Below are 12,068 nucleotides of genomic sequence, written 5' to 3' on the forward strand. Positions count from 1 at the left end.
GCGCTGCGCTCAACTGCGTCTCTGGGAAAACACGCATGCTGCAAGTCCAACCCGACAGCGTCAGGGGGGAGGGGGAGTGTTTGTTATGTATTTCATCTCACTGTTATGACATAAGTATGGACTCTAATTATGTTAAAAATATTTCTGGTAAGTTTATCAGTGAGATAAGATTTGCCGGGAACGCTATTTTATTTAGATATAGACTACACTTTAAAACATCAGTGGACATAAAGTCAGAGTCAGACGCAGCTCGTACAGTAGGTGTGGCTTTGCTGAAAGCCTGTCTTAGTGGCTCGAGCTTCTCTTTCATTTCTGTCAACACGACGTCAGCTTAACTCAAAATGAGAGACGGCAGAGAGACAATGATCTGGAGTCTGATTGATGCCAAAGTAAACAGTGGTGATGGCAGTGCACGCATCCATTTTCAGGATATCTGCTCGACTAAATGCCATCTAACAGCTCAGGGCGAACAGCTTCAAATGTGGTGACATAAGAAATGACTCTGGCCAGATTTTAAATTGGACGTTTTCACAAGACTAAAAAAATAATCAAGGACAGGTGGTTGTTTTTATGGGCTGCATGTTGTTTTTGCAGGAACAACATGACTTGTTAAGTTGTCCTTGGACAAAACACTCAACAATAGCTAGACCCAGAGGTGCTGCTCAGTTTAACCTCTGACCTCTTCGAAAACAAGAGGATTTCCCTGGGATGAAAAAAACCTTTTATCAACTAAAATTCTTTAGGATAAAAAATATACTACATCTTCTAAAATCCACAATGAAGGAGGCTTAGTACTCTCACTGGCATGTGTTCATGTGTTACTACTTCCCCTTCAAACCCACAAAACTCCCAGTTTACCCTCCACCTGGGCACGCCTGCTTCTATCGTGTCATAACATTAAGGTCCTATAAGAAGCACGATTGGACAAAATGATGTAAGGGTCATTAAAATAAGTCAAATAAAGCACCTGCAGCAACCTATGCAGTGTGTAACTGGGCATCTCCCATTAGTTTACATTCATCATCTCAGTAAGCATTGACTTAAAGTGGGCCTATATGCAACGTTTGCTGTGGACGTTCGCGGCACATGCTTCAATGTAGAGAAGAGTCATATTGATGTCATATTGATGTTGACTGAAGCAAACATTAGCCATAAGATATTGTTGGTACCAGACCAAGTGGTCCCTGAGTGAAATGAGCAAGGGCGTGTTTTATTAGCTATTAATTCAACTTTACATTTGTAAGATGATGAATGTGTTATTTCTAATTTTAAAAGTCACACATTCTCGCTTTGAATTTGAATAACTGCGGAGCAAGAATCCCCAGTGGTAACGCCACTTTAAATGTACTGTTTAGAAATTGTGGCACTTAGTGTTTTAATTTTTTTTAAATGTACTTTTCTTTGACAGGTCAGTCCTGTCCGGGCTTTAGAGTGGAGCTGCAGAAAGTCTGGACCTCGAAGGCATCCAGGAAGAAAGATGTGGAGTCCTGCAAGGTAAGTGAAAAAATGTCCTTACTCGAATCAAAAATGATGAGATGGCTTTGGGGAGAAAAGACCATAAAGATTTGATAATAAGAGATGCTTTAAATTTGGGGAAAGTTAATTGGACTTTTTAATGGAGCGGGAAAACTCGCACAGCCAGCGAAAAAAAGAAACCCTTTAGATGTCCCCTCGAGGAGTTATGAACTCGGCAAGTCCACTCCTCTCTTTGTTTGTGTCTCTGACTTCAGTTGGTGTGTTTCTACAGTTAGTTCTGAGCTCACATCAAGGTAGGAGATCCTCCTGGGCCCCTTTTGTCTGCAGACAGACATTATTAATCTGCCATCCGTTCCCTTGTATTCATCTCTCTCTCTCACGAGCCAGACTCTTCCTGTCCCTGTGTGTGTGTGTGTGTGTGTGTGTGTGTGTGTGTGTGTGTGTGTGTGTGTGTGTGTGCGCTATTCAAGGTGTTTTCAGTTCACGCCACTTGATGAAATGAAAATGGAATTTTGTTGTTGTGCAAAATCATATTTAATTTATCTGTTCTGAGTCAGGCAGCTATTTTAGGTCTTCATCCGTGACATGTAAAGCTTGCGTCGGCTCGTCATGAAAGAAAAACAAAAAGGAGTTTACAGCGAGAGAGATAAGTAACCACGAGTTCCACTGATACAGCTATTAGCCGCTCTCCACAAGCGCCTGACATTGATGAATTACAATGCTCCGAATATGCTGCATCAGCCATGTGGGTACATATTAAACTTTGACCCCCCCCCCCCCGACCCCTACCTCTGCACGAAGACGAAGTGACTGGACCGCAAGTAACGTGTTGCTAAACCTGAGAATATGGTCACAACATGCTTCCAGCCTTGTGCACGTCTCAGGTCTGAAACTGTCCTGGAAGCAAAAATATGAAATAAAAGGCCTTGTTTTCTCCACACAAAGCGGGGCGACGAATTGTTTGCAGTTGCTTAATGATGCATGCACCACCTAATGTACGCCAAAATAGACATCCCTTGGTCTTTAGGGATCATTAGCCACGTTTTTATTTCAGGGCCATAGTGGTGCAAACCTGTCATGTTCCAAATTAAGTATTCAACGATGTAAAACCAGATATTGTTTTTCATACAACATAACTGTCAATGTTTAGGCTGGTTAGGTACATTTTGCATTTGCACTTGTGGTACTTTGTACTACCACTTAGCTTATTATATCAACATGTTAGCTGTCTATTTGAACCATTTATTCATTATTTTTAGTTACTTTATCAATTTAAAGCTATGTGAATCATTATGTGTTCATTTAGGCCATTTATGTAAACCACTTCTATAACTATTACACCTGTTAGCTATCTATTTCAATTCGTCTGTTACTTGAACTGTTTATTAACTTTAGCTTTAGCATAGCTCTGTCACTTGCTAATTACTTTTCACACATTACGTCCTAACACACAGTGTTACGGTGTTACTGACCCTGTAGATATATTCCAATCAGTTTGTAATTTCAACTTTTTTTAGGCCAGTTGAGCTACTCTACAATCTTTTCACGCATTCCCTGGCAACTGCAGAAGTACCTCATGCTGGGAATATGCTGCGAATTAACACTCTTGTTGCCTGAGTTGTTGAAAGCAGGTTATAGGTTATTCTTTTTTAATATTTATGCTTTCCTCACAGGGTCGATTAAATATATCGTTCTTTGTAAAGTTGTTGGCCCCCGGAGGGGATATTGATCCGTATCCTCTTCACAGTAGGTTGTTTTTCAAGGGCACTGCTTCTTAACATGTGCAGCCTCCTGGCACAATGCACATTATGTATCAGCCAATACAAGGTTTTGGCCTCGTGATTATGACCTGCTGTCGTAATGAGATGCTCACCCTGCGGACGATCTCGTTATGATCCGAGGCCGACAGAGAGGGCTTCAATATTAATGACACAAGCTGTTGATGAGTATCTACCCGTTGGTCCGCTGGGGCTCCGCTCACAGCTTGTTGATATCAGGCAGAGCAGAGACCTTCAGGTGAAGGGAAAAAGAATCAAAGTCTTCAGAGGGACATGTCCTTGCATATTATCAGTAAATCTGATGTTGTCTATAAGCTCACAGGCAAAGTCGATCTGGTTTGAAAATGCCCACCAGACAAATTTGGTTCAATCAAATTGTGGTGTAAGTCATAAGTTGTGTGTGTTTGTGTCAAATGAAATCAATTTAATTTAAACTGATTGATTAGGTAAGAGCCACAACAACAGGAGAGCTGCTGTGCGGTTGTAAAGAGTGAGAGGAACTACCAGAGGAAGCATATTTACGGGTATAAAAACATCTGTTCTGTCATTGGAGAGCAGACGAGGAGTGATGCGAACAGTCACGTCAGGTGCATTCAAACAAAGAGGACGTTCGTGTCTATCTGTTCAATCTTGGCTGGATTCAAGTTTATTTAAATTCTGTCCAGTGAATAAGGTTCTTATTGATACATATTCGTTACTGTTGTACTCCAAGTTTTAGTTGCACAGACCTGAAATATCTTCAAATTTATTTGCTGTTGTCGCCAAAAACATTTCTTCAAATTCATGTGTTTTATGCTACATTAATAGATGACGTGGCATAAAAAATGTAAAAAAGAAATAAATTAATATATATATTAAATTATGTTGCACTAGGCTCCAATCGTTGGGATTAATTGGAAACCTGGAAGAAATAATTGGAAACCTAAAGGTTGAATGACGCTTTTCTTCATGATTCGGTTGCACCTGTTAAACAGTGTTTTAGGAAACATTTTAAACCTTTCTTTAAAATCTTTGTTGAGTCTTCTTCTTTACTTTTTCAACTTTTAAATCAGGTTCATTTAACATTTCATTACTCTACCAAGTATTAAAAACCAGAGCCCATTTCCAACAACATAAACTTTCAACTTTGCAGATTCCTTGTGCATGTTTCCACTGCCACACACACACCAATGAACACATTTGGACGGTACAATACACAGAGGAGACACAGAGATCTAATCACAAATAGACATGCAGATATCATTTGTCAAACATAATGAAATAGAGTTATTCCATTATGAACACCATGGTGAGAAAAGTGTTCACTGGGGCAAAAGCTAATGGGGATCTGAGCTGAACTAAAACTGTAAAATAAATGCTTACACGGAGAGGATGAAAAGCCAAATGTCACCTCTGAATGGCATTTAATCCCACATCAGCCTCGCAGCCTTTTACCGTTCTTGCTGCATTTTCCTTCAAGTGAAAAGATGAATTCTTCCTCCTGCAGACGCTTGAAATTATGAGATAATGAGTCATAATGGTGAAATTTAAAAAAGAAAAGGCTATTTAGAGTTGAATACATTACATAAATGCATTTCAACCTGAGCACTTTCCCCCTTTTTATAGAATGTATTCTTAAATGCCATTCAACTTTAAACAGGAGGTGGGCTCAGGAAGTATCAATCAAGGCCGCACAGAGAGAAAGGTGCTGAATCCTGCTCTGTAGCCGAGGCTGTACGTGGTGATTAATATGCTCTTATTTATCATTTAAAGCTGCACTAATCAATATTCTTACAGTAACAATGGATCAAATGACTGTGTAGTGTGAAAGAGGTGGCTCATAGTGATAAAACCCACAGAGAATTATCACCCAACTCTGCAGTTCCTCTCGTTTTAGAGCCTTTTAGCGTCTTTTAGCTCATTGTTTTGGGTATATATCCTCTCAGCTTTATTAACCAATCCACAGAGAGACAAAGCTAGCGATAGCTGCCAACAACTAGCTCAACAGCCCACATGCATTTCCCCTTGTGAGTTAGCTGCCATAATGTGATAAAATGTATTGACACTGGTGTGTTATTAGCTGGCTTTCTCATGGCCAACATGGATTAATCATGCTTTAAACCCCTGCCTTGAAACAAGATGAAAGTGTTATCTTACGTTCAAGGCCATGAAAAGCTTTTGGGGAGCAGAAGCTTTCATCGCCAGACCTGCTGTGAAAGCAGACGGTCCGTTTGTTTAGACTGTCTACGATTTTAAATATACGGGCTATTTGCTCAAAGAAATACCCTCAAGCTGTATATTTTTAAAGGGATGAAAAGCAGAGGAGCCAGGTGCCTTTATCCCGTAAGGCTGTGCAAATAGCATCCTCATGAATTAGAGCACTGCAGGGTCCTCTTCACGGTCCCAACTTTTTCTTTTTAAATAATGCATTCATATTATTCAAGCAGGCTGTTCTCATCCAGCACTCGACGAGCACTGAAAAGATAGTAACATGCGAAGTGGCAAGGATGTGGAATTCTGAGTAGCTGTTTGTGGGTTTGTTTGGCAAGAAAATCAAACACGGATTTGAAGCGTAGTCCAGCTCAAAGTAACCTCCGTGGTGTAGATTGTTTCATCTGGTGTTGCAGACGTGAGGTTGTTGCAGAAAGTAAATGATGCTCGAATCTCCTGGCGAGCTTTTCCTCGTGGTATCCCATCCCATCAGAGAACAGGTCTTTCTCTTCCTCTCTCTGCCTTCATTGGCCCCATCAGGGTGACAAGTGCTCTGCTGCTGTTGTGCAATATTGAAGACAGGGGAGAGGAACAGAGGGAAGAAATTCCCACACAAACCGCCGTCCTACAATACTGCGACATGCTTTCTTATGTCATTATCACGTCTTCCTCGGATGGAAAAATCGAATCTTTTCAAAGCCTGGTTCTGAAGTGACAGAGGATAAAACAATCTCTCTGTCCACCACAGACAGAAGCGCAGAGATGGAACTTCTCAGAGGCCGTCTTTAATGATGCCTGAATGTGGCGTTGGTGTATAGACACGTGAGTGCTTTGATTTGTGGAGAAAACAAGGAATTCGAATTAGATTCGAGACAGATTTCATTTGATTTGGAGAGAGACGGGCAGGAGAAGGAAGCACAACAAACAACAAACAGGGCAACACAGGGCAACACAGCCCATCAGCTGTTCTGTACCGGCACATCTTCAGCTTGCAACAGTCCCACAGGTCAAAGATGAAAAAAGGGAAGTGCGTGCAGAATCTGACATCCCTCGTCAAACAGCGAGCAAACGGAGGAGCCCTGCCAGCATCAGAGAGCAGCCTCAGCAGCAGCCGGATCTCTACATGAACCTCTGACCGCTGACAACCTGCACTGCTGTGTTGATCACACACAACAAAAACAGCTTATTTTATTTTTCTTGAAACTAAAATGGGTTGCCAGTTGTACCAGGAGCACTGACATCTTGAGACAGGATAAAATGAGGGAGATTGCTGTACTAGCAAGAAGAAAATTCTTCAAACAAGCTGATTTGTTTTGCAAAGAAGGAGCATAATTTCCCCCTATTAGCAGATGATCTATACTTTTGTAAAGAAACAAAGATTTTGGGACTCATTAGTAGCCTTAATGAATGGACAGGGTGGAGATTTTGGCGGTCGGATCACGTTACAAAAAAACGTTTGACTAAAAATAACTTGAAATTGGATTTTCTTCAAAAATATATATTCATAAATATATTCACCAGTGTGGTTTAATGGAGCATTCGTCCAGGCAGAGTCAGAAAGTGGTGCTTGTACCAGCTAATTGGCTTCAGCTGTAACATTTATGTGTCGCCATCAGTGGCAAATTCATCAGCTGCTTAGAAACCAGCCGACTAGTAACAACTGATCCCAATCATATACTTTGGTATGGCAACCTTTATAACCTGACACTTCTCTATTACTGCTCTGGTGATGCCTTTATGCCTTCAGCCTTCATGCTGCTGCAGCTCCATCTGTCACCTCCACCTACACATCATATGCTAAGCTTTTGTTGTTGTTGATTCAACTAAGACCTGATGTTCATGTGTTTTTTTGTTAAAGGCGACTCAGTTCTTGAACATAATGCTTGTTGTTGTTGTGATTCTTTGAGAGCCGCCTCAAAGAGCAGAGCCTTTTCCACCAAATATATTATTAATTAAAGCTCGTTTCTGTAACGCACATAAACTCGACAAATAGCACTAAACGTAGCTACTGCAAGGAACTTTTCCTTTTGTATTGATTTTGGAGGTCCAAAGCAGTCGTGTCCAAAGATTCGTGGTTTTGAGTGAAATGCCTCGCCAGCTATTGGATGGATTACCATGAAATTAGTTTGATGACCAAATACCAGCCTCACATGGACTTTGTTTAGTGCTAGTTAGCGAATGTTAGCATGTACGTGAAACTAAACTGTACGTGCTAAAGTTCTGCCTCACAGTCACTATGGATAGACTCCAAATACAAACTTTTTACTACTTTTTGCAACCTGAGAAGTCGCCCTCTGATTGGCCAGTAGGAAGAATACAAGTTTAAGATATTTTCGCATTGTCTTCACTGTTCAGAACCGGAGATTGCGACTGATCGTCATTCAAATTACTCTGAAGATAATAGCCGAGTTTGATTTAATTATTTTAAGTCAAAGTTTTGGGAATCTCAAAGTCACTTGGAGGGTCCCCCCCCCCCCCCCCTCCCAGCCTTTCACAGCAATTGTGTTCGATGCCCTTCACCGCTGCCACACACAATCAGCCACGGATTCATGGGATGCCACTGCCTGACACATTTGTTACTCCTGTCACCAGCTGCAGGAGACATCTCATAAATGGGGTGGACTGTGTCTGTGGGTGTCAGTGGATGTCTGTCTTGTCACACAGCAACATTCAGGATTGCTTATGCCTACACCACCTCTTACCTTCACCACCACCTACCCCCACCTCCCCTCGCCATCCGCCTCCTTCCCTGCTCATTGTTACTGTATGATCAGACGAAGCCATGCAGGTTTCACCAGAAACTCCTTCAGCTCAGATTCCAGCAGGTTTTGGCTATAAAAAATAATTTACTTAATTTGAATGTAAACGAGCCAGGGTTAGGAAATTACTAGCTTTCATCTTAGCATGATGTCAACATGTTCCTACTTGCAAATATAACGAACTGATTCACTTTCATTGATTTGTTTTACCCGTGCTAGCTGCATATGGATGCAATGTTGGGCTGTCGGTCAGTCTCCAGAGGACGACGTGTATAAATAATGGATGGATTAACTCATACATTTTCAAGGTGTTTCATATCCAATCCTTAAAGGAGCTGTATTTAACATTCAGAACATTAATATAGCAGCAAACAACTATTTTCTGTGTAAAGGTAAAGTGATGTACATGAGCAGAGAGTGAAGTCACACCCCCTGTGTGTGTAATGGTCAATACGGCGGTATTCCTACTTCACTTGACAAATCTTAAAAGGCTGAAACAGGCCAGTGAAGCATCTTATCACCATCAAGGTGTAGAGAACGATGTAATGAACACGTGGTCAACCAGGCGGTTTGCTGCAGTTGCATTTAAGAGTCATAAAATGCCCTTTTACAGCAAACCAATAACCCCTGCAGACATTAAGGCAATCAGGGCTGAGCACTGAGCATGACTTGAATTGCTGGAGTTATAATAACCTGGTGAAGAAAAGCCGCTTTCTGATTAATTAAACCTGGTCTGCACGCTTTGCTATCTACAGCTGAGACATGAGAGGACTCGCTGTGGCTTCCACTGAAGCCCGGGGCCACATGGCTTTATGAGGACTGTAAATCAAAGTGGTGCTGAAATGTAATTTATATATTTTTTTACTAAGTCACAAAGTTTACTTTTTTATTGCAGAACTGCCGGGATGGATTGTCCTGGTGGTGTACCTGCTGCTCATTTTGGTGAGAAAACAATGAGTCAAATATCAACTTAAGGGCCGATGATATATTTTCCAGCGTCGGCATCAGCTGCTGTGTGAAATCATAATTAGCAATATATATATATATTACCTCGAATATGATTTTCTCATTAAATATCAACCATCTAATCAAACCAAAGATTGTTTGTATCATCAAGGGTGTGCGGTTAACTCATACACTGCAAACTCTGCTGATACCAAGACAGACATGGAAACACAGATCTGATGAGTGAAATATTTAAAAGAGAACATTTTCTGCTCCCTTTAGTGTCAAACTGCTTTTTAGGATAGTGATGGGAATAGGAAAGATTGGAATATGTCTGAGTCATGATATTGCTGATCTCCCAGATACAGAACCTGGATTTAAAGGTCATCAGGAAGCGGCTCGTGAAAGCCTGTGAAGAAGCCACGAGTCAGTGATCCCGGGCTGAGCCTCGTATCCCACCGACAGAGAGCGGCGGAAGATACGATTGGCTCGTCATAAAGCTGTCAAGCGACCGGTCTGATTATGTTTTCTTTAAAACCGAAGGCTTTCTTTGAATAGTTGACAAGAAGCATTGACGCCATTGTTTTTTTTTGTCTCTCCGCCTCGTCCCGCTCCTTCAAATCGGTTTATTTGGCTATTTAACCATCACGTTTGGTTCTGGTGCAGAAATTGAGCTTTGTCAGTTAGAATAAATCATCTTAGCAGTTTTCAGTGCAATTTCACCTGTTTTGCAAAACTGATATGCGGTGACATCCTCTAAAGAAATAAAAATGCTGATTTGCATGGCAAACAGTTAATAATCCACCCAATTATGACCGTATTTCATATTTTAAGACTTATTACTGGACAAATTGACATGCAAATTTGGGTATTTTTGCTCTATAGGAAGCTTAGTCAAGCTTTGTTTCTTTGCAAAGCTCCCGTAGTATTTTTTGAAAATCCCTGTTACATAAAAAGTGCATAATGGCACACGGAGCCATGGAGAAATCTGCCAGTACAATAAAAGATATATAAAAGTCTTGATGTTTTCAAAAAAGAAGCACAAAAGATAAACCACAGTAACTACACGGCACTGGACAAAAATACCCTGAGTGCTGTATTTCTGGAGGAGCGGAAATTAGCTGAGGTGTGGGATTGTGATTAATATTTTCAGTCACTAATGAGTCATGACCAGAGAGCTACTCGCTGATGAAAGCTAGATAACCCTGTGAGAGGCGCCTGATCTGGATATATGGAGAACCGTTTACTCATTATCATTTGTTGCAATCTAGCAGTGACTTCCCTTTTCATGACACTAATTCAGTGAAAGATTTAAAGCAATGGTGGGAATAGTTAGGAAAACCCTTAATTGCTATCTTGCAGAGTAAGAGAGGTAAGGAGATTGATACCACTCGTGTCTGTGCACTAAATATGAAGCTAGGGCTGGGAGTTGATTAGCTTAGCTTAGCATAAAGGCTGGAAGCAGGGGGAAACCGAGACACTTTAGTTTCGGGACTGTGACATAACCAGCAGACTCCAGGATTATGTACGGATTCTTTTTATATATCTTCTTCCTCTTGCTTCCAGACTTTATGCTAAGCTAAGCTAATCTTCTTCCGGATCTAGAGCTGTATCCGTCTTCTCATCCGCCTCTTGGCAAAAAGCAAAAATGTCAAAAGTAATGAAAATGCTCACTTCAGGCTCCCTATTGAGCGAGAACAATAGGACGCAATATCCAGCAGGACGTGGTTAGCAGTACAATGGAAGCCGGCACACAATGCTGACCTGGCCCAGTTATCCGCTCCACATTTCTTAGATTTACATATTTTATTAAAATAGTGCCCCTCATTCATTTCTGGAACTTATTAAAAACTAACTTTATCAGTAACTTCATTGACCTTTTTTTTAAAAAGTTTGCAATCTTTGCCTTGAAGTAAAGTTGCTTGGAAAAAGAACACATCTGTTATTCTGAACATGCCCTCAAGCAGTCAAATGACACGTCTGACTTACTTTATCATGTTTCATTATGCAGCTCTCAGCTCATGCTGTTATCTATCTTACTAACTTACACGGGGGACGACTAATTAGCGTGCTCATGGACCTTGTGTCAGGACTTGCCAGTAAAACCATGCCAGAGATTTTGAAGGATTACATGTCTGGAAACATGTGCATCATGCAGGGTATAGGCAGCGATAGTCAAAGGGCCTCTGCTCAGACGGGGGTTTGAAGCTCACAGGCTTCAGTGTGCTTCCTGCAACCGGTGATAACCGAAGATGGGATTTACTGTAGCGTCGGTATATTTTAAAAAGAAAATGAATGATGCTCTGATACCGAGTGTCTGATCAAGTTTACACCATTTGTTTTCATGACACATCACGCTTATTTAACAGATGGAAGCAATAACTGCGCGGGGTCCTGTAATAGCTTGCCAAAGTCGAGGTAATCAGTCCTTTTCATGAACTTATTTATGGAAGCTCTCACCGAATCACAGCCACCCCCACCTCCCTCTGCTGCCCTACATACTGTACTCTAACAGCTGCTGCATGTCTGCACTCTGGTAATCAAAGGTAAGAAAGGTTTGGGCAACCTTTGATCAGAGCCCCCGTAGTTTTCTTCAGCTTTGAGATGCACTCGCATGACACAAGATGCAGAAATCCACCATAAAACACAGGGTTACATCTAGTGGAAAAAAACAATGTAAAATATCTCAAAAATGCTTGGCTGAGGTGCAAAGGTTGGTGCATTCATAAAAACTGAATGTGAAAAGGTTCAATGGAGACTGTAACCGTTCTCAAATTGATATAGGAAACAAACAAAAACAAAAAGAATCCAAATTTCTATCACGTTATCCACATTGTTTTTCTTCATTTGAGGTTTGATTGGCGCACCTTCAATCATCAAAAGAGTCATCTTGTTGTGCTCTCTTCTTCTGCAATAGATT

The sequence above is a fragment of the Anarhichas minor genome, unplaced genomic scaffold, assembly GCF_050575085.1.
Source record: "Anarhichas minor isolate MPS153535 unplaced genomic scaffold, ASM5057508v1 ptg000051l, whole genome shotgun sequence".
Lineage (NCBI taxonomy): Eukaryota > Metazoa > Chordata > Actinopteri > Perciformes > Anarhichadidae > Anarhichas > Anarhichas minor.